General features: G+C 37.8%; 1 protein-coding gene across 1 annotated transcript in view; it reads left to right on the top strand.

Moving 5' to 3' along the window:
• Positions 1-20,764, top strand: part of AFG1L (AFG1 like ATPase) — a 130,331-nt gene that overhangs the window by 67,848 nt on the left and 41,719 nt on the right. The gene's annotated exons all lie outside the window — the stretch shown is intronic.

The following is a 20,764-nucleotide window of genomic DNA, read 5'->3' as shown; positions in this document are numbered from 1 at the left end:
TTGCTTCTTCAGTCCATACCATTTTTTAAATATAATATATCACAGATATGAAATATTTTGGTGAAAATCCCTTAATTCCATAATTGCATACATACTTTTCTGAGGTGCTGTTAGTTTTGGGGCCTTTTAAAGTAAGCAGGTATGGAACAAAGTTTTTTTGCATTCACAAAAATTTCTCAACAGGCACAGCTTAGTTGGTTCTCACAAACAAGTGCTCAGCTTCAGTTTGCCAAATGCTTTGAGAATGCAAGTACTCCACAAATTGTTAAGGAGCCTAAGTACCCAATGATTTATTCTGAAAAATGTCCAGACATTTTTACAGAGATAATTTACATGTAGAGTTGTAACCAATACTTTAAAAACTTGATGACATAAGATCTAAAGTGAGTTCTTGTTTTATTAGTGGGAGCGGTGAAGGGATTCTTTAATACATGGTGAACTACTGCCAAACCAACTTTTTTCATTCTGCAGGCCACTTAGTAAAAGAGAGATCCTCTCATGGACTATTGCCCTTTCCAACAACCTAATCCCCCACTGTTTGGTTCAACATTGAATTCTTTGGACCAGCAGGAAGGGCTCCTCAGACCATTGGTGTTCTACGAACCGTACTTTGATGTGCAAAAATACTATCAATAAATAGTGATTCTCAAACATCCAAAGATTTCTTATAAAATGCTATGTAAATTACAATCATATCATATATCAAAAATATTTTCTCTGTCAAGTTTATTATTACACACAATAAAGCTACCATTAATACTAAAAATAAGCAATTCTGAAGCATTGGTATATCATTGACAGGTGCAGTTTTAAAATAATATCTTGAACTCTGGCTGAGCATATCTTTTAAACTGAAATAAACAAAATATAAACCAAAAATCCATAATTGGTGGGATTTATAGGAGATTAAACCACTATAAGTTTTCTTTCAATTAAATCATTTTTTTATTTCCTTGTTTGGGGTCAAAATAAATCAATATTTCATTTTTTTAAATTATTTTTGTTTAAATAATTCAATGCTAACCACAATAACCTGCTTTTACAATGACTGGAGCGGTATTGTTCAGTATCACTTTTTGCATCATTGGTTGGTGGTGATATAGTGATACTTAGATTGCTTCAATTATTCTGTAGGGTTTTCGTATTAAAATGTACATCTGTTCTTACAAAACCATCTTCAGAGCAATTTTAAAATATTTATCAGCTTACTGTATTTTTTTGGTTTTGGATCAGATAAATGTAGATGTTTAAAACTTGACCAATTTAGAACTCTTAGAGAGATTTGTAGATTTTAAATTTCATATAAAGGAATTGGTAGATATAACATTTCTTTTATTGTGTGCTGTGCTTTGTCCAACCACCTGTGATAGGAACACACACATTTGTTGATTGGCTGATCTGCCAATTTGTTTTAAAAAAAAGTCATTTAGCTGATTAAATTGATTTGTCAGTTTGTTCCATTCTAATGCTGCGATAGCCCAGGAGCTTTCAGTATATTGAATAGTTAAAACCTGCTTTTGAGGTCAGTGTCAGCCACTCTGACCTCCGCTGAACTGTCACCTGAGTCAGAATTGGTGGGATTAATCCTTTGATATTGTGATGGCTTCGCTTATCAATTGACTTCTTCATTACTGAAGATGTTAGGCCTTTTGTTTCCCCTCTTATTATGTAACCAAGCAAACTCTTAAGTAGAAGGCACTTTTTTTGCAAGCTGTGGAAGTGCTTATTTTATTTTTGTGAAGTATATCTAGTAATCAAATGGATAAAAATAACTTCTTCATCTACAATGCAGTTATGAATTACTGTGCTTAATATCAGCATTGTTTGAGGACAGTTTTTGTTTATGACACAGATTAGTTTTCAAAGAACAGCTTAACAAGTAAAACATATTGCATCTAGATTACTGTGTGCCTGATTAGAGGTTTACAGTTTTGTTCTAAATACTTTCAATAAGTGTATGTGTGCGTGTGAGAGAGATGTGATATAAATAAATATAAAAATATTTATAGGCAAGGATTGTTTAATTGTATTTATGTACTTCAAAGACTTTTTAGGGATTATAATATTCTTGTGATCTATTCATTGTGTTGTAGATACTATTAACTACATAATATTACAAGCCTTTTTTCAAGTCATATCTGACATTCCACCCCTCCCCTGGCAGTTTGTTCAAGTACAGACTCCTAGGTTTTATCACCCAAGGGTAAATATAATTGCTACTGTAGCTGAGTCTTGTGTTCTTTTTCTTTTTTCCCCTTAAACCATAATGGTTTTCCTCAGTTCTGTTTCAGCGAATGAATTCTTTGATTAAAATGTATATTACAGATATGTTATAGTTAGTTCTTGATGTAACAGGATAAATTAGTTTAATTACACGTGGCAGTTTTCTTTGCTTGTGATGTAATGTGAAATAAGGTCCTCCCTCTCCCCAAAAAAGCCCGAGCCAATTAATAAAGCTTTTAAGCTCTTTGTCACAGGCCACCGTGGAGGTCTGCAGAGAAGAACTTTAATCCAATAAACATTTCATTTAGATCATGAAAAGAAAGCTTGAGGAGAAGCTCCTACAAGAGAGGGTGTTACCAGTGATTCTAACCATGAAGAGATGTGAGGAATTTGCCAAATTAACCAAGAGACCTTCATATTTAACACATAAACGTGTCAAAACTAATAATAGAATAATTTAATTTGAGTTGAACCTTATATTGTGAAAATTGTAAAAAGCCACAACTGTTTTCTTCAAAGACTTCACTGTTGAGCTGGATGGACAGGGCAAGGGGAGGTTGTGAGAAACCCAGATAGCAAATAACACTGGCCGAAGTTGGTGGGGAAAAAAAGGAATAGATAATTAGGTGTAATTAGTGTGTATGAATTGTTGTCTCCCTGCCCTTGGCTTGAATAAATTTAGAAGAAAAAACCCTAGTGGTGAAAATGCTTTGATGTAAGAAGAGTCATTGTGGTTTGGCAGCATAAAGGCAGTGTTTTATACTTCTTACATAATGGTTGTGATACAGAAAGAGTGAATGGACTCTGCACCCCCCAGTCTGCTTTACAGCAAAGACTTTTGGATTCTCTTGAAACAAAATGCATCAGAAGTTTTCAGTTGTGGGTAATGAGGTAGTGGACCTCATCAGAGCTAAGCGTAAGCCATCTTTAGCCTTTGTTTAGATCTTAATCGCATTTTTTTTATTCTGGGAAATCTAGTTTCTTAAATCAACACTCCTTTCCCCCCCTCCGTGCTAGCAGCTCTTGCAAGAGCAAAAGCTAATACTAGGGAAAGAAATAAAATCAGAATTTAAAAAAAGAAAAAAAATCATAACATGGTGAGCCAACTTTATCTTTGGTGTAACTCCATTAAAGTATACAGAATTATACCAGGGATTAATTTGTAAATTATTACACTTCTAATCCAGTATGAGATATTGCCAGGGTTCTGTCTTTCAGCAAATCACTGCTTATTATTTAAAGACTGTTAAGAACCATTAGTAATAACAATAGTCGGGGTGGTGTATGTATGCACATACACAAAATATATATAGGTTTAAAGCAACATGTAAAATTTATGATGTGTACTTGGAGACAAGGTGACCTTCAAAAGAGTGAGGTGAAATAGAGCTGTTTAATTTAGTGTTGTTTCTGTTGCACACTGCTTGTTCTTTATCCTTCTTCCCCCTCTTTCAAAAGGCTGGAAAAAGTAAGATATTTTGTGCCCAGCCACATGTCCCATTCTCCCCCCCCCCAACAAATAAAAAACATTTTCTTTAGTTTCAAAAGCTGAAATATTATACATCCTAGTGAACTTTAGAATCTTTTATGTTACACCCATTACCCATTGTTTGAAATTTAATTATTTACTGGATACTGTATTTATAGAAATTTATAGACAGGGTTTAAAATAAGTTGTAGCAAGATTCTAAAATGAATTGTGTGTTCTCCTGCAGTAGATAGAAGTGTTTATTTTTAATCGCTAAAATTATAGGGCCAGATCCTAAACTGATGTAAATCTGTGTAATTCCATAGACTTAATTCTGCATCTCAATGATTTTCCTGTTAAACCACTCGGGTTAAAGCTGAAAATGTTTCTATCACAAGTGTAAGAAGACCCTTATTACAAATTCTGTTTCTCAACACTTAACTGCCTAGATTTTTGTTGTCTGTTTAGAATAACAAGTTAAAAATATCATAAATAAGAATTGCATTTATCATACATGATCAGTCTTAACTATAACAACTAAATCCAATTGTTTTTGTATTATTTAAAATGCAAAATCTGACCACGGTAACATTTTGAAAATTGTCCACAAAGTTTATTTTTTCTAGTGTTTTTTAAAGTTGTATTAGGAATGATGCTTCTAGCACTGTAGTAATTTGCAATGTAGCATTTCATTTAACCCTTTTGAAGCATTGTGCCATTATACAGAACAAGTAGTCTTTTGTACTTGAAGTTGATTTGAGCTGTGAAAGGCAACACCTGAATATCTCACAAGACTAAATAATTATGGCTGATTGTGTTTTTCAGGTATAGGTCACAGGAAATTCACTTAGGGTAGAATATGTACAAAGCTAAGAAATATGCAGATTTTCTGTTGTAGGATTGTGTAAAAATTATTTACAGTTAATACTTGCATAAAGGTTAGAAAGGTTGATGAAGTGATATTTAGTTTTGCTTTACTATTCACTGCATGTCAGAATGTAATTATGACTGATTCATGAAACTGTCTTAGAAACGAACCATCTTTATTAAAATGCTGATCAAGATAAGAGCTGACAGTAATAAAGAATAGAACATTTTAGTCTTGTTGCTTTTGAATGATTGCTAATTACCCCAGAGGTCATGTATAGTGCTTGGGAGGATTCATTGACATTATTTCTTTTAAGTCTACTGTTTCAACAACATCTGAACATGAAGACGAAAACTGAGTGCATATCGAACAAGACTTTGACCAAGTTTTTTATGACACAAAATACCTGACTATTCCGCTTTCCTGCTTTTGTTGTTGTAAATTTAAGTTCTTAGGAGTCTAGACAGCAGAGTATTAGGAATGCTGCAAATGTGATATATTCATTTAACAGGGCTAACCTTAAGCATAAGCAAAGCAAGCAACCGTTGCTTCTCGGGGTCCTGCATCCCATACATGTTGTGTAACTCATGGCCTGGTTCTATCTCCTTCTTCAGAAGCTGGCCCAGAAAGAAACCAATATACTGCCAGCATACCTTTTCTCTCTCTCTCTCTTTTAACAGGACAAGGGATGGAGTTAACTTATGGTCCAATTTTCCCCAGCTAACTTCAAACAGCTGGCGGAGGGAGTGGGGGGGGGATCTTATAAATCATAAGGCCTGCTTTACTAACTTTAAATCCTGAAATAAGATGGTGATTGGCATTAGCTGAAAATTTCAAGACCATCCATTGTAACTAGTCTAATGTTAATCATATATGGTGGCTCAGAAAACAGATTTGTTAATTAAACATACTATATGCCTACTTAAGAAAGAATTATTGTTTTACTATAGTTATGAAGCATTTGGAATGATTTCCATTACAGTGGTGTTCTTCAGAAGGAGAAGTGTCTATTAGCCTTCTCCTGATATCACTCAGTTAAGAATTTTAAACCCCCCAAATTAGACACTGGATATGGGTCAATTAATGAAAATACCAAGGAAACCAGAAAAGATAATAGACTTTGGCCAAGAAAAGTAAAGCTACCGTTTTCTGTAATAGTGATGGAAGACACCCACAATATGTTTATGCATTCCATCATAAGGGAGAGTGTTTTTTATCCCTTGGTGGGGGTGGGTGGGGAAGAGAATGATTACTAATGAAAATTCTTGTTGCATAATTTGACAGGAGGAAGGATTTTCAGTCCTCATGAATAATAGCCAGGGAAGTCTAAATCAGTTGTGCAGTCTTGTTATTGTTGGATACTTGTTTGGATGTCATGTAATGTAAAGGAGTTAGTTAGAGAGGATGTACTTGAAAAGGGAAGATTGAAGTCTAAAACAGTAGTTGTTGATCCTTTCATTCAGAAAGTTCTGTTGCAGTTGCACTTCTCAGGCTCAGCCTTGCCCTTGGTCATAAACAGTAGGTGTTCATATATATTTCTTTTTAAAATTCATTAGTGGTGTATGTATGTGTAATAGCTGATTATATAGCATTATGAATCTGAGAATAGGAGTAAGATCTTAAGCTTCGCTCACTTCAGTAGTATGAAGCAGTTCTTGCCATCAGATTTATTTGTCAAAGCAGGTTTCTGCAAAGTTAGTTGACAGAAGCAACTGATTATATGGAATTTTGTCCTCTAATGGTGCTGTAAAAGAGAGTGCACTCTATCCATACAAATGCATCCTAGTGGAATAGTAGCTTGTAGTGGTACAGAAAAAGTGATTGCCATGAAACAAAATACCATGGCTTCATCTTAGTTGACTTGAACTTTAGAATATAACTCTGGTTATTTTACACAATAGTAGGAACAGTACCAGGTTCTTTAAAACATTTCTCTTTTTTATTTCCCATTTCTTATGATTTCCCATCCCTAAGATACTCACAATTTAGGACATATTGCAGTAGTTCAGAACAGTGATGGTAACTTATACTCTTTAGCCCTTGTGCTGCAAACACATATACATGTGCTTCACTTGATACATGTAAATAGTCCAGTTGAAGCTTAAACTTAAGCATGTGCATAAATTTTGCAGGATTGGAACCTTAGCGTATGTACTTTACCATCCTTGCTGGTGAATAGTAATAATAAAAAATAACTATCTCCTATACAGGGCTTTTCATCAGTAGATCTCAAAACGCTTTACAAAGGTGGTGTCATTATCCCTGTAATCTCTTGTTTAAAACCACTCTTACAGTTTTATTTTTTTGCATAGGTTCATCAAAGTGTGTTTTTCTATAAAACTAATAGTTGTGTGCACATGTGCATATGTATATATCGTCTCAATATTTAAAAATCACTTTACCTGCATGTAGTGAAATATGTGAAAGATAAAAATAAAAACAAAAAAGCTTCTTCAACTCTGGCAATCTCATATTGCCATACACACACATTATTTAATAAAATATTAAACCACAGATTACAGTTCACTAAATATTCTATACAAAATATTTAATCTACATCTACACAATTAATTCTCCACAATTTATACAAGATAGCAATGTAATTTCTTCTCTATCTATATTTCACAGGTGCTTTTATTTGAGTTTTTAAAAAATAAAATAGCCATCTGTCTTGGATGGTTTAGACACAACAAATCCTGCATCTTGGCAGGCGGTTACACTAGATGACCTTTGCAGTCCCTTCTAACCCGCTGATTCTATGATTCTAACAAGAATTATGTAGAACAGATAGATTGTGTCCACAAGATCCTGAATACACTGTCAATTTATATATGTACACATTTTTGCTCTTAAAAAGTTATCAAGTGGCTTTGAGAGAGAATGTTGATTGGATTACTGTAGTAATTGGAGATAGGATTGGTCTACAACAGTGGTTCTCAAACTAGGGCCGCCGCTTGTTCAGGGAAAGCCCCTGGTGGGCCGGGCCGGTTTGTTTACCTGCCGCGTCCGCAGGTTCGGCCGATCGCAGCTCCCAGTGGCCGCGGTTTGCCACTCCAGGCCAATGGGGGCAGCAGGAAGCGGCGGCCAGTACGTCCCACAGCCTGCGCCGCTTCCCGCAGCCCCCATTGGCCTGGAACAGTGAACCGCGGCCAGTGGGAGCCACGATCGGCCGAACCTGCGGAAGCGGCAACTAAACAAACCGGCCCGGCCCTCCAGGGGCTTTCCCTGAATAAGTGACGGTCCTAGTTTGAGAACTCTGGTCTACAAGACATTAATAGCTGATGCATTTCAATATTTAAACAACTTGATGCTATGTAATTTAAGAAACACTGTAGCATTCAAAAAATTTCATAGATAACATATAATGCAGCATATCCATTCATGATGGGTTGGGGTTTTTTGTGCTTAATTGTGTAGTTGAGGTTTTCATTAATCATTCTCATTTAAAATGTCACAGTGACTGGATATCTGTAATCCATACCTGGAAACATATTCTAATGTTGGTGTTTTAACATGTAACAGCATGGTCTGCCAAACAATAGATTATCTTCCTCATAAACAATGTACTAATCTAATAATTTCCACCTTGCATTGTTATAAAAGTTGCATTTTAAAACTCATTTTCTACCCTACAGGCATATGTATGCTATACAATAACTTGCCCATATGAATCTGTTTTGATAATAAGTGCAACATACAACACTTTCGTGAACATGGTCAGAGTTAAAAGTTGCTATGCTTTGTTTTTTAAATTGTGAGTCTTTACTGAAGTTACTCTTAAATTTTGAAAGAGAACCTAAACTCAGGAGTTCCTTATTTTTAATGGTTGTGTTTTTATTAATGGAGTCCAGGAACCTTAACAACACGTTAATGCCGTTATTTGTTTGGCTTTCCCTCTGTTTTGGAAAAAAATGATTTTGTTAATTTTGCTTGAAATGTGCATAATATTTTTTAAAAATTTTAACACTTTATTGTGAGGTGTTTTAGTGTGAATGGCTGATGTAAAACTGTCAGTATGTGTATGGTGCTGCTATGCTGGTAAAAGAGACAAGATCTGAAACCAGTTGTGTGTAGATCAGTAATGGGAGAGTTTGTGAAACCAGCTGTATATATATAGTCCATGCATTCCATGTGCAGCCAGCTACAATTGTATAGTCTTGGCATTTTAATAAGGAGAGAGTTGATATAAAACCAGTTCTGTGGACATAGCCCATATGTTATGGTAAAGGGAGAGTGAACCTGAAACCTGCTGCACATGTGTAGACTAGATATTACAGTAAGGGGAGAGTTGATCTGAAACCTGGTGCACATGTATATTTTGGGCATTGTGGTAATATAGGATAGCTGATATAAACCCAGCATTTAAATAATTCCTTTATTGTGTATGAAGTCTCTTGCAGTTCATCCTACTTCATATTGTAGACATTAAGATGTATAAGTATGGATAGTTGAGTGGTTTAAGTTTTAACAATTCTAAAGTAGAATAAATGTTAAAATCTAGAGAAAATTTTCAAAAAAGTAACTTTTAAATGCTTCTAGATTTTGGCTTGTTCAATGGAATGTACTTAAGAAGAAGAATATACAGTAGGGATATAATACCGACCCCCTGACCAGGATGGTGATAGTGACTGTGAAATACTCAGGGAGATTAGAGAGGCTATAAAAATAAAAAACTCAATAATAATGGGGGATTTCCACTATCCCCATATTGACTATGTACATGTCACCTCAGGATGGGATGCAGAGATAAAGTTTCTTGACACCTTAAATGACTGCTTCTTGGAGCAGCTAGTCCTAGAACCCACAAGAGGAGAGGCAATTTCTTGATTTAGTCCTTAGTGGAGCACAGAATCTCGTTCAAGCGGTGAATATAGCTGGACCGCTTGGTAGTAGTGACCATAATATAATTAAATTTAACATCCCTGTGGTGGGGAAAACACCACAGCAGCCCAACACTGTAGCATTTAATTTCAGAAAGGGCGACCACACAAAAATGAGGAAGTTAGTTAAACAGAAATTAAAAGGTACAGCGCCAAAAGTGAAATCCCTGCAAGCTGCACGGAAACTTTTTAAAGACACCGTAATAGAGGCTCAACTTAAATGTATACCCAAATTAAAAAACATAGTAAGAGAACCAAAAAAGTGCCACCATGGCTAAACAACAAAGTAAAAGAAGCAGTGAGAGACAAAAAGGCATCCTTTAAAAAGTGGAAGTTAAATCCTAATGAGGAAACTAGAACGGAGCATAAACCCTGGCAAATGAAGTTTAAAAATATAATTAGGAAGGCCAAAAAAGAATATGAAGAACAGCTTGCCAAAGACTCAAAAAGTAATAGAAAAAAAATTTTAAGCACATCAGAAGCAGGAAACCTACTAAACAACCAGTGGGGCCACTGGGAGATCGAGATGCTAAAGGAGCACTCAAGGACGATAAGGCCATTGCGGAGAAACTAAATGAATTTTTGCATCGGTCTTCACGGCTGAGGATGTGAGGGAGATCCTGAACCTGAGCCATTCTTTTTAGGTGACAAATCTGAGGAACTGTCCCAGATTGAGGTGACATTAGAGGAGTATTGGAACAAATTGGTAAACTAAATAGTAATAAGTCACCAGGACCAGATGATATTCACCTAAGAGTTCTGAAGGAACTCAAATGTGAAATTGCAGAACTACTAACTAGTTTGTAACCTATCATTTAAATCAGCTTCTGTACCAAATTACTGGAGGATAGCTAATGTGATGCCAATTTTTAAAAAGGGCTCCAGAAGTGATCCCGGCAATTACAGGCCGGTAAGCCTGATTTCAGTAACACGCAAACTGGTTGAAACTATAATGAAGAAAAAAATAGTCAGACACATAGATGAACAAAATTTGTTGGGGAAGAGTCAACATGGTTATTGTAAAGGGGAATCTTGTCTCACCAATCTACTAGAATTCTTTGAGGGGTCAACAGTCATGGGGGATCCAGTGGATACAGTAACTCCTCACTTAAAGTCGTCCCAGTTAACGTTGTTTGTTGTTACGTTGCTGATCAATTAGGGAACATGCTCATTTAAAGTTGTGCAATGCTCCCTTCTAACATCATTTGGCAGCTGCCTGCTTTGTTCACTGCTTGCAGGAAGAGCAGCCCATTGCAGCTAGCTGGTGGGGGCTTGTAACCAGGGTGGGCTTGTAACTCATCTCAAAAAAGATATATTGAAATTGGAAACGTTTCAGAAAAGGGCAACAAAAATGATTAGGGGTATGGAATGGCTTCCGTATGAGGAGCGATTAATAAGACTGGGACTTTTCAGCTTGGAAAAGAGACAACTAAGGGGGGATATGATAGAGGTCTATAAAATCATGACTGGTGTGGAGAAAGTAAATAAGGAAGTGTTATTTACTCCTTCTCATAACACAAGAACTAGGAATCACCAAATGAATTTAATAGGTTTAAAACGAACAAAAGGGAGTATTTTTTCACACAACGCACCGTCAACCTGTGGAACTCCTTGCCAGAGGATGTTGTGAAGGCCAAGACTATAACAGGGTTAAAAAAATAACAAGATAAGTTCATGGAGGGTTCAAAAGGGAGCTAGATAGATTAATGGAAGATAGGTCCATCAATGGCTATTAGCCAGGATGGGCAGGGATGGTGTCCCTAGCCTCTGTTTGCCAGAAGCTGGGAATGGGCAACAGGTGATGGATCACTTGATGATTACCTGTTCTGTTCCATCCCTCTGGGGCACCTGGCATTGGCCATTGTCAGAAGCCAGGATACTGGGCTGGATGGACCTCTGATCTGACCCAATATGGCCATTCTTATGTTCTTAATACTTGTGCAAAATTTAATCTGGATCCCTTCAATAAGTAGATAAAGCAGGGATAAGTCCCCAGTTTGACTAGTTTTCTGCATGGTCTTACTATGACTAAATCTTGCCATGCCCTCCCCCTCACCATCAACAGAGGATCTGTTGATCAGACCAGTAGGACTGAGGCACAGTGCCTGAAGACGAGTGGGGATGCAAGAACTGGCCACTTATTCTCAGGTCCTGCACCTCCCATTAGCCAGGCTTTGGGGACTGAGTGTGCTGATTGGCCCTTATCCTCTCCTCCAACCTCCCCAGAATATTTAAACTCTGCCTGGTCTTTTGAAGAGCCTCTAATCCCATTTAGTTGCCCCTGTCCTCCTTTTAGTTGTTGTGTAAAAGTTGTGTTTTTCAGGATTTGGCTGGCCTGTTTTAGGATCAGGAAGTAGGTTTTCCCATTGGATCAGACTGTCCAAGATCTGGTGGAGTTTTTCGCCTATCTCACAGTGTTGTGGAGGCATGATTGGGTTGAATGGAATAGATCTTGAATGTTTAATATTAGGAATGGTAAAACTGTTTAGCTTGTCGCAACTTGTGGTTGGTGTCCAATGTGGATAAAAGCTAAAAAAAACTAACTCCCAGAAGCAAATGAGACTAAGGATTTCACTGGTGGACCTACAGGAGAAGGGAAGACCTGAAGTCTTCATGGATTGAGGTCCCTCCTTAGTAACACCCCCCACCTCCACCCTGGTGGATGGAGGGTGAGAGGATTGAGAAGTGATCTGAGTCTTAGGGCTAGGCCAAGCAGGGGCTATCCCAAGTTATTGGTTGCATGATGGGAGCCCTGTAACCATGCACTGGACTAGTTAAATGTCTGATACATGAGAACAGAGGAGGACGTGTAGCACCTCTCCCCAGTGTTAATTTAATAAAGTTGCAGCCTGCTGCTTAAATCCATCCCTGTGTCTGTCGTTCATTTGCCTGCGTATCCTGATCAATCTGGCCTTTCCCGTCTATCTGCTCAGTCTAAAGTCTTGTTCTCATGAGTCCTCATTTCATGTTGTGATGCTACCACCTCCTCCTTTCTGATCTTGACTAAGGCAACCTCATTCTCCTCAAATGTAGTCAAATGTGTCTGTTAAAATAAACTTCCTGGCTTGTCACTCTGACCACATCATCTCAGCTGCTATCTGATTTAGTAACTTCTCATGATTTTGACTCTTGGCTTTACTACCCATCAATCAGCTGCTCAAACACCTCCATGCTTTCTCTCATGGTGACCCTTGTACATGGGGAAAACTCCCTAATAAAATCCATACAACTACTACTACATCCTCCTCCTTCAAGTCCAAGCTTAATACTATCCTCTGCTGTGGAGCCTGCAAAACCTTACCTGCTGACAATGGCTAGGCAGACCATGAACTACAATTGCCCCACGGTTCTTCTTTCTTTTCCCTGGTGTTTTACTCCCTACTGCACCCCCAAATAAATAAAAGTAGCAAAACATGTAACTAACGATGCTGGGCCAGTTCTTCAAACTCATTTGTTTGTATATTCTGTACCCATCCTCTACTCTTTATCTGTTTGTATCTTTAGAGGATACATCATCCATGACAGAATTTTCTCTTCTGTTTGTATAGTGCCCAGTACAATTGAGCCCCAATCCCAAATAGGGTCTTCAGGTACAAGCATAATATAAATATTTACTACTAATAATATACCTGTTTTGGTTTCATATATGTTACTGCGACTTAGGGGAATTGTACTTGGGAGACTGCCAGGTTAATACATTAACTTTATTTGACCTTCATGTGAGCTTCTTACAAATCTTTGTCTCTCTATTTACCAGGCTCTTGTACTATATATTAGTATCATGACAACATTTAAAAACCGTCTTGTACCAAACATGAATGCAATAGCAAATAAATAATACAAGTGTTTAAAGGAAGGAATATTTATTTTACAAGATTTATTTAACAAGTAAACATTTCACAAATGAGAAGCAAGAGGAAGACTAAGGACAGGGTAGGCCCATTACTCAATGAGGCAGGGAAAGACAATAACAGAAAACGCAGCTGTGGCCAAAGTGTTAAGGCTTTTTTGTTTGTTTTCACCAAAAATGTTAGCAGTGATTGGAGGATTAATATAGTGAACATAAATGTAAAGGGGGTAGGATCTGAAGCTAAAATAAAGAAATAACAAGTTAAGAATTACTGAGCCCTGGTCTACACTGCGGGGGGGGGGGGGGGAAATCGATCTAAGTTACACAACGTCAGCTACGTGAATAATGTAGCTGAAGTCGACGTACTTAGATCAACTTACCGTGGTGTCTTCACCATGGTGAGTCGACTGCTGCCACTCCCCCGTCGACTCTGCTTGCACCTCTCGCGGCGCTGGAGTACAGGAGTTGACGGGAGAGCACTTGGTGGTCAATTTATTGCATCTAGACTAGACGCGATAAATCGATCCCTGCTGGATCGATCGCTACCCGCCGATCTGGCGGGTAGTGAAGACATACCCTTAGACAAGTTAGATGTCTTTAAGTTGGCAGGGCCTGATGAAATACATCCTAGAATACTTAAGGAACTGGTTGAAAAGATCTTTGAGCCATTAGTGATTATTGCTGAGAACTTGTGGAGGACAGGATTAATCCCAGATGACTGGAAAAGGGCAAGTATAGTACCTATTTATGAAAGGGAGAATAAGGATAACACAGGGAATTATAGATCAGTCCTCTTAACTTTGGCATCCGGAAAGATAATGGAGCAATTAATCAATCAGTTTGTAAGCACCTAAAAGAAAATAATATGATAAGTAACAGTCAAGATCGATTTGTCAAGAACAAATCATGTCAAACCAACCTAATATCGTTCTTTAACAGGATAATAAGCCTTGTGGATAGGAGGGAAGAAGTAGATGTGATATATCTCGACTTAGTAAGGTTTTTGATACTATCTGACATGACAGAATCAAACTGGGGAAATATAGCCTTGACGAGCCTAATATAAGGAGAGTTCACAACTGGTTGGAAAAGTGTACTCAGAGAATAGTTATCAGTGGTTCACAGTCAAGCTTGAAGGGCATATCAAATGAGGTCCCAGAAGAATCTGTCCTGGGTCCATTTCTATTCAGTGTCTTCATAAATGATTTGGATAATGGCGTTGAGAGTACATTTATAAAGTTTGCAGACAATACCAAGCTGGAAGGCGTTGCCAGGGCTTTGGAGGACATGATTAGAATTCAAAATTCTGGACGAACTGGAGAAATGGTCTGAAATAAATAGGATGAAATTCAATAAGGACACATACAAAGTACTCCACTTAGGAAGGAATAATCAATGGCATGAATACAAAATGGGAAATGACTGCATCGGAAGGAGTACTGCAGAAAAAGATTTGGGGGTTATAGTGGATCAGAAACTAAATATGAGTCAAAAATGTAATGCTGTTGCAAAAAAAGCGAACATCATTCTGGGATGTATTTGCAGGAGTCTTGTAAGCAAGACATGAGAAGTAATTCTTCCATTCTACTCAGCACTTATAAGGTCTTAACTGGAGTACTATGTCCAGTTCTGGCCACATCACTTCAGGAAAGATGTGGACAAACTGGAGAAAGTCCAGGGGAGAGCAACAAAAAATATTAAAAGTCTAGAAAATATGACCTATGAGGAAAGATTTGGGCGGGGGGAGGGGAATTGGATTGCTTTGCATGGAGAAGAGCAGACTGAGGGGTACATAATGTCTGCAAGTACATAAAAGGCTGTTATAAAGAGGAGGGTGACAAATTGTTCTCCTTAACCACTGAGGACAGGATAAGACGTAATGGGCTTAAATTACAGCAAGGGACATTAAGGTTAGACATTAGGAAAAATTTCCTAACTGTAAGGGTAGTTAAGCACTGGAACAGATTGCCTAGAGAGGTTGTGGAATCTCCATCATAGAACAGGTTAGACAAACACCTGTCAGACAAGCTCTAGACTATAATTAGTCCTTCCTCATTGCAGGGGACTGGACTTGATGACTTACCAAGGTCCCTTCCAGTCCTACATTTCTGTGATGACTTATACAGCCATTGTGCATCTAATAACTTTTAACAGTAGCATTAGAGCTATTCAAAGTGTAAAATCCACCCCATTGGCAGTTCTAAATTTTATGGCCTCTTCTTTAGTGCTGTCTACCCCCACTTGAGCTTTGAGGCTTTGCATTTTTTCCTTCCAGAATCAGAAGCTTTTTCTCCCACTTATATGGTAATGAGTACATGATAACTCTCTATTTTTAACTTACTAATTGCATTTTCAGACTGTAATTGTATTTGTCCTTTGTATACATAAATACATAAACCAGTTCAAAATAAATTGTAAGGCTGATTAATTTTATGCATTTGAATTGAATGGGGTAAGAAGTCACAGTCCTTATATACCTTCATTGTACAGAGAAATTGCTGAAAACCCTAGGTAGTAGCACAAGGCCTGAGTAGGCTAACTCTAGGTTTGACCCTAAGTTTTTATTTAGGGACAAAGATAAAAGAAGTCTAGCACAATCACATGAAATCTGAAAGTTTAAAGCTCCATTTTAAAAATGTAAACCAATAGTTAGGATTGTGGCTTTAACAATTAAGGACTAACAATCTGAGGACTCCAGTTAAAGTTCTTTTGCTGCTGATTAGGATTTCTTGGTGGTGATTAGTGAGTATGAGAATGCAATCACATTTGTAGGGTTTAATCAGTCCGAAGATGGAGAAGTTAGTTATCCAAAGAGAGAGAAATTAAAACCTATAGTTCATATTAGTCTTTTTTTAAATGTTAATAAAAGATTAAGTTTAAAAGGCTGGGAAGTCTGTGACAATGCATCAAAGAACATGTAGAGTTTGTAAAATTTTACTATCATTTTTTCCAGTTCCCAAATTTATAAATAAAGCTTTACAGGCATCTATAAGGGGGAGAAAAGGACATTTTTCTAGATCTGCCACAATACATTTATATATATTCTATAATGTTCACTATTTGTACTTGTGAACAGTACACATCTTTTCATTTTCATACAACCACATACTTATAGCCCTTCCATAAGTTTTACCTTTTTATATATGTCAATCTTCGTCTTTTATAAATCTCAAATGTTGAAAACCCTCAATTCTGAATTTATACAATATTTATAGTGCATATTTTCATTCTTTTTATAATACATACCAGTTGCTTTAAGTGTTAAGTATTAGGAAATGTATTTTCCCCTAACAGCTCTTTGCAAACATTAACTGTAACCTCACAACACTCCTGTGAGGTAGGTAAGTTAATGTTATTCCTAATTTACAAATATGGAAACAAAACTTGGGATTTGTTAAACTTCTCCAACAGTGGTCGTGTCTACATTAGAGAAACCTGGAATGAAAATCTCTTTAGTTTCCTTTCCATATCTTGAGGGAGAAGGGGGAAATAGCTCTCTCCTCCCATCCCCCCACCCCTCATCAGTGCATGGCATTCCACCACCATTGGAATTTGTCTTGCTTTGAGGTAAGCTAACCACCTTGTGGTCCCCCACTAACCATCTCCACCAGTACAGTGCTAGTGTGGATGGGAAGCACTGGTATAATAGCCCAGTGGTGTGAACAGTCTTACTGCTACCAACACACAGTGCATCAGTCACTGCTTTAAGTGTTCTGTCTCATCTGTATTCTGCACTCTACTGCACAGGGGGCAAGTTTGTGCAAAAATACAGAACATACCAGAGCTCATTTGTGTGCTACTTTTGCCAACATCAGTTTCTTCCATATTTACTATCCAATGATCCACTCCTTTATTATTATTTATTATTTGTATTATTAACTTGTTTGGTGGTAGCACCTAGATGCCCCACTGTGCTAGATAGGTACTATACACACACACATAAGGAAAAAATGGTTTCTGCCCTAAAGATCTTACAACAGCAATCCTGTTTCAGAGAAAGCTTTCCTATGAGCATGTTGCCAGCTAGATTATAAACTCTCTGGTGCAGGGGCCATCTTTTTGTTATTTGTATACAATGCCTAGCAAAATGGGCCTTGGGGCCTCTTTGAGCTACCTCAGTTTTAAAAAGAAAAGGATAAGTCAGTGGCAGACATGCAGACACTGGGGACCACAGAGAAAGATAAGGAGATTTTGTTGCAGCTAAACTCTTTAGGGAACACGATCATCTACGACCCGCTGTTGAAGCACCTTGCTGAGTATAGCATCACTCTGGCAAGCAGTGGCAGTGCGAGACTGACTTTAAGGTCCAATTCAATTAATTTTGGGACAATAATAAGCATGCCTGGGCCAGGGATACAAAGAGCACTATGAAACAGGACTATGATTGAATATTCTAGTTACTCCGCTTTGAAGATGAAAAAAACAGGACTGTTAGAAAGGCAGAGCAGATTTAAGCAGGACAACAAAGAACTTATGATGAACTATATCTGCCATGACAGGGAAACAAGGTGTGAGCACCAGCCATTCCAAAGAGAAATATTTAATAAATACCAAAAAGCTTCTAAAGAGGAAGACATTGTGTCTGTTCCAATAACTGATCCCTAGACCTGTGCTTGTACCAATTGCTCAGTATAATACAATGCTCCATGTCGGACTGCTCCTGTGCTCCAATCCCCCTAAATCCATTCTGTGGTTCTCCACCCCTGCACACGAGCAGAGCAAAGAAAATGGAAACCCACAAGATGTATATTTCATGTCCCTGAAATGTACATATTCTGTTGCCTTTCTGGCTAAAGTTACCCTGGTTCGATATTGCAGCTGGTCTGCATGTTTGTGTTTCTAATACAGAAATTTTTCAGAATAGATTTTGTGTGATCCTATACCAATCATTTTATATTTAATATCAATATAGCAATTCACTTCTCCAACTTTTTCACTTCTAAAAAAGATTTCTAACCTATGAACAAAAGGAGACGAGGCAGACATACAGCAAAAGGGTGAACCAACCACAAATAGAGCACAACAAAGGTAATATTTATATTCACAATTCTCAACTCCATAAACTCCTTCACTATACAGATTAAATCATTGGGATGATTAAAACAAACTCATGCCTTCTTCACAATGGTAAACTTCCCATCAGCCAAACAAGCTATGAATTATAGTAGCAACAAATGCCAACATACCTCTGCCAACCTCAGTAGTGTTGCCCCTTTTTGACCCGTGCAGTATTCAAATTTGGGGCCCTGTGGGTGCTCCAGATGCGAATAGAAATTGGTGATAGGTATTTTTATAATGCAGGGTTTTTTTATTTACAAAGAATGTACAAAGTCCCGTGTCTCTGAATGCAGAAGGAATCTAATAGCAGGAAGTAGCTTCTTTTGCTCAAGAGCAGTCTTTTCAGCCTGCACCCCTGACACAAAAACCGCTTCCAAAGTCAGCCATCGTGTTTTCAGCTGCTCCTTCAGGCAGTCTTTTAGTTTTCTGGGTGTTCTCTCCCCACTTCTGCCACCCACCAGCACACATCTGATCATAATACCCAGCCAAACCTAATGCTAGTTTCTGGGCAGACTCTGTTAGGCTTTGTTTTAGATGTGGGCCCTTATCTGCCTTCAATGGGGAATTCATTCACACATCGGTTTGAAGGAGGTTTAAAGGCAACCCGTAAGGTTTCACCCTGCTCATAACAGTAGTCTCCATAATCGGTCCCCATTCCTCACCAGCAAAGTGAAAGTATGCAAAGCATCTTCCCTAGCAAATAGAACCATTGGTAGTTGAACTAGTGAGATACACCATTGTAAGTACCTACAGTGCTGTGTGACCAAACTAGCTGTGGTGTTTTCAGGTGCACTTTGCCCCTTAGCCATACTGCAAGAATTCTGTACCATTGCAGTTGCGCTACCCTCTGGGTACCTATCCCACAACTCCCTGAAGTAGTGGAGGATTTTGAAAAGCCTCCTAAAAGCCCAAAGTGATTGTGGGAAATGAGGTCAAACTCCCATAATCTCCTGCAAAATTCCAAGAAACCCACACTATTTCCAGAGAAAAGAAACCAGTGAAAAGCATTATCAGAGACCCAAAGCTGATCTAGATGACCTCAGAGCACTGATAACTCTTGCCAAAATTTGTTTCTCTGGCTGACAAAGAAAATTACATTTTAGTTGATCCATTTCTGTTGAACTAGAAAGCTCTAGTGAGTGAAATGCTGAGTAGGGCTTCCTGACAAAGAAAAGCAGAATACACCAGCCTTGCTGTTAAATTCTGAGGCTCTGCTACTTTGCCTTGCCTACTAGTAGATACAGATGATGCTAAGGGGAAGTTCAAACATCCCTCACTTGCTTGTTCATGCTGCTGCCTGTCTCCGAAGCATATTTTTTCCAATTACAATGTTACTGTTTTTTTATTTTTGTGGCCATTTAATCTGTTAGGTTTGTTGTTGTTTTGGTTTTGGGGGGTGGGGTTGTTTTATGTTTTCCTTCCCAAGCATTTTTAATAATTCTCTTTCCTAGGATTTTGTGCTTTTAAGGTGGCCTTTTCACTTTTTTTCCTTTACTCTAATGCCTTCTAAAAGGAGGAAGAAGGCTAAATCAAAATATACAGCTGATCCTTTTAGATCTACAGAATCTTCAGCAATGTCCAAGGAAAATTTTAAGTGATATCAAGACTCCCTATCATCACAGTCCCCTCCTGTGAACTTTTTTTAAAAATCAGTAACTCCTAGGAAAGCAGCACAAAAAGAGACCGTGTTCCTAGATTAATAGTGAAGGTAGTTCTAAGGTTTCCTATTCTTACTGCAATCTAGTCATTATAGACTAGATTTGACACTTGTGAATTGTATTAGTTATCTGCTTAAAGTAAAGTAATTTTGATCAATGGTCTGGCCTAGTTGAACAGTCATAGACATACTTTGATGAAAAGATTCTCAAAAACAAAGTATGAAATCTTTAACAAGAGTGTTAAAGATAATCTATTAATACAGAGGAAAGCTGAGATCCACAACAATTTCATGGAGTTTGGTACTGTATGGATTCGTGGAATTCAGGGTAATCTTAATAGTGTTCAGCTGCCTGAAAAAAAATTCTGCTTTATTGTTTGTTATCTTGTTGATTCAGGTTTATCTATCCAGACCTTTCCCTTAAAGACCTTTCTTCTCTTGAGGCTCCTGTTGTTGTGGTTGCTGGTTGTACAGTGCCCAAATGTGTTTTAGGCACTTAACAAAAAAACTCAAAAAACCCAATCCCCTCATCCCCAGAGACCTGGTCCCTGCTAAAGGGTGAAATGCTGGCCTCACTGAAGTGAATGGGGTGGGGGTGGGAGGTTGCTATTGAACTCTGTGGGGCCAGGATTTCACCCAAAGAGGATGCAACCTGGTACTGTTGGTTCTATGCTTTCTGCTTGAATAGTTATTATGATAATAGATTCAGTGAGCCATCATGAATACATTATGGTTCAAGTATGGAAATGGAAAGGTTATA

This window comes from Terrapene carolina, unplaced genomic scaffold, assembly GCF_002925995.2.
Source record: "Terrapene carolina triunguis isolate 2854851 unplaced genomic scaffold, T_m_triunguis-2.0 Scaffold42, whole genome shotgun sequence".
Lineage (NCBI taxonomy): Eukaryota > Metazoa > Chordata > Testudines > Emydidae > Terrapene > Terrapene triunguis.
This window is presented reverse-complemented; position numbering and strand designations above follow the sequence as displayed.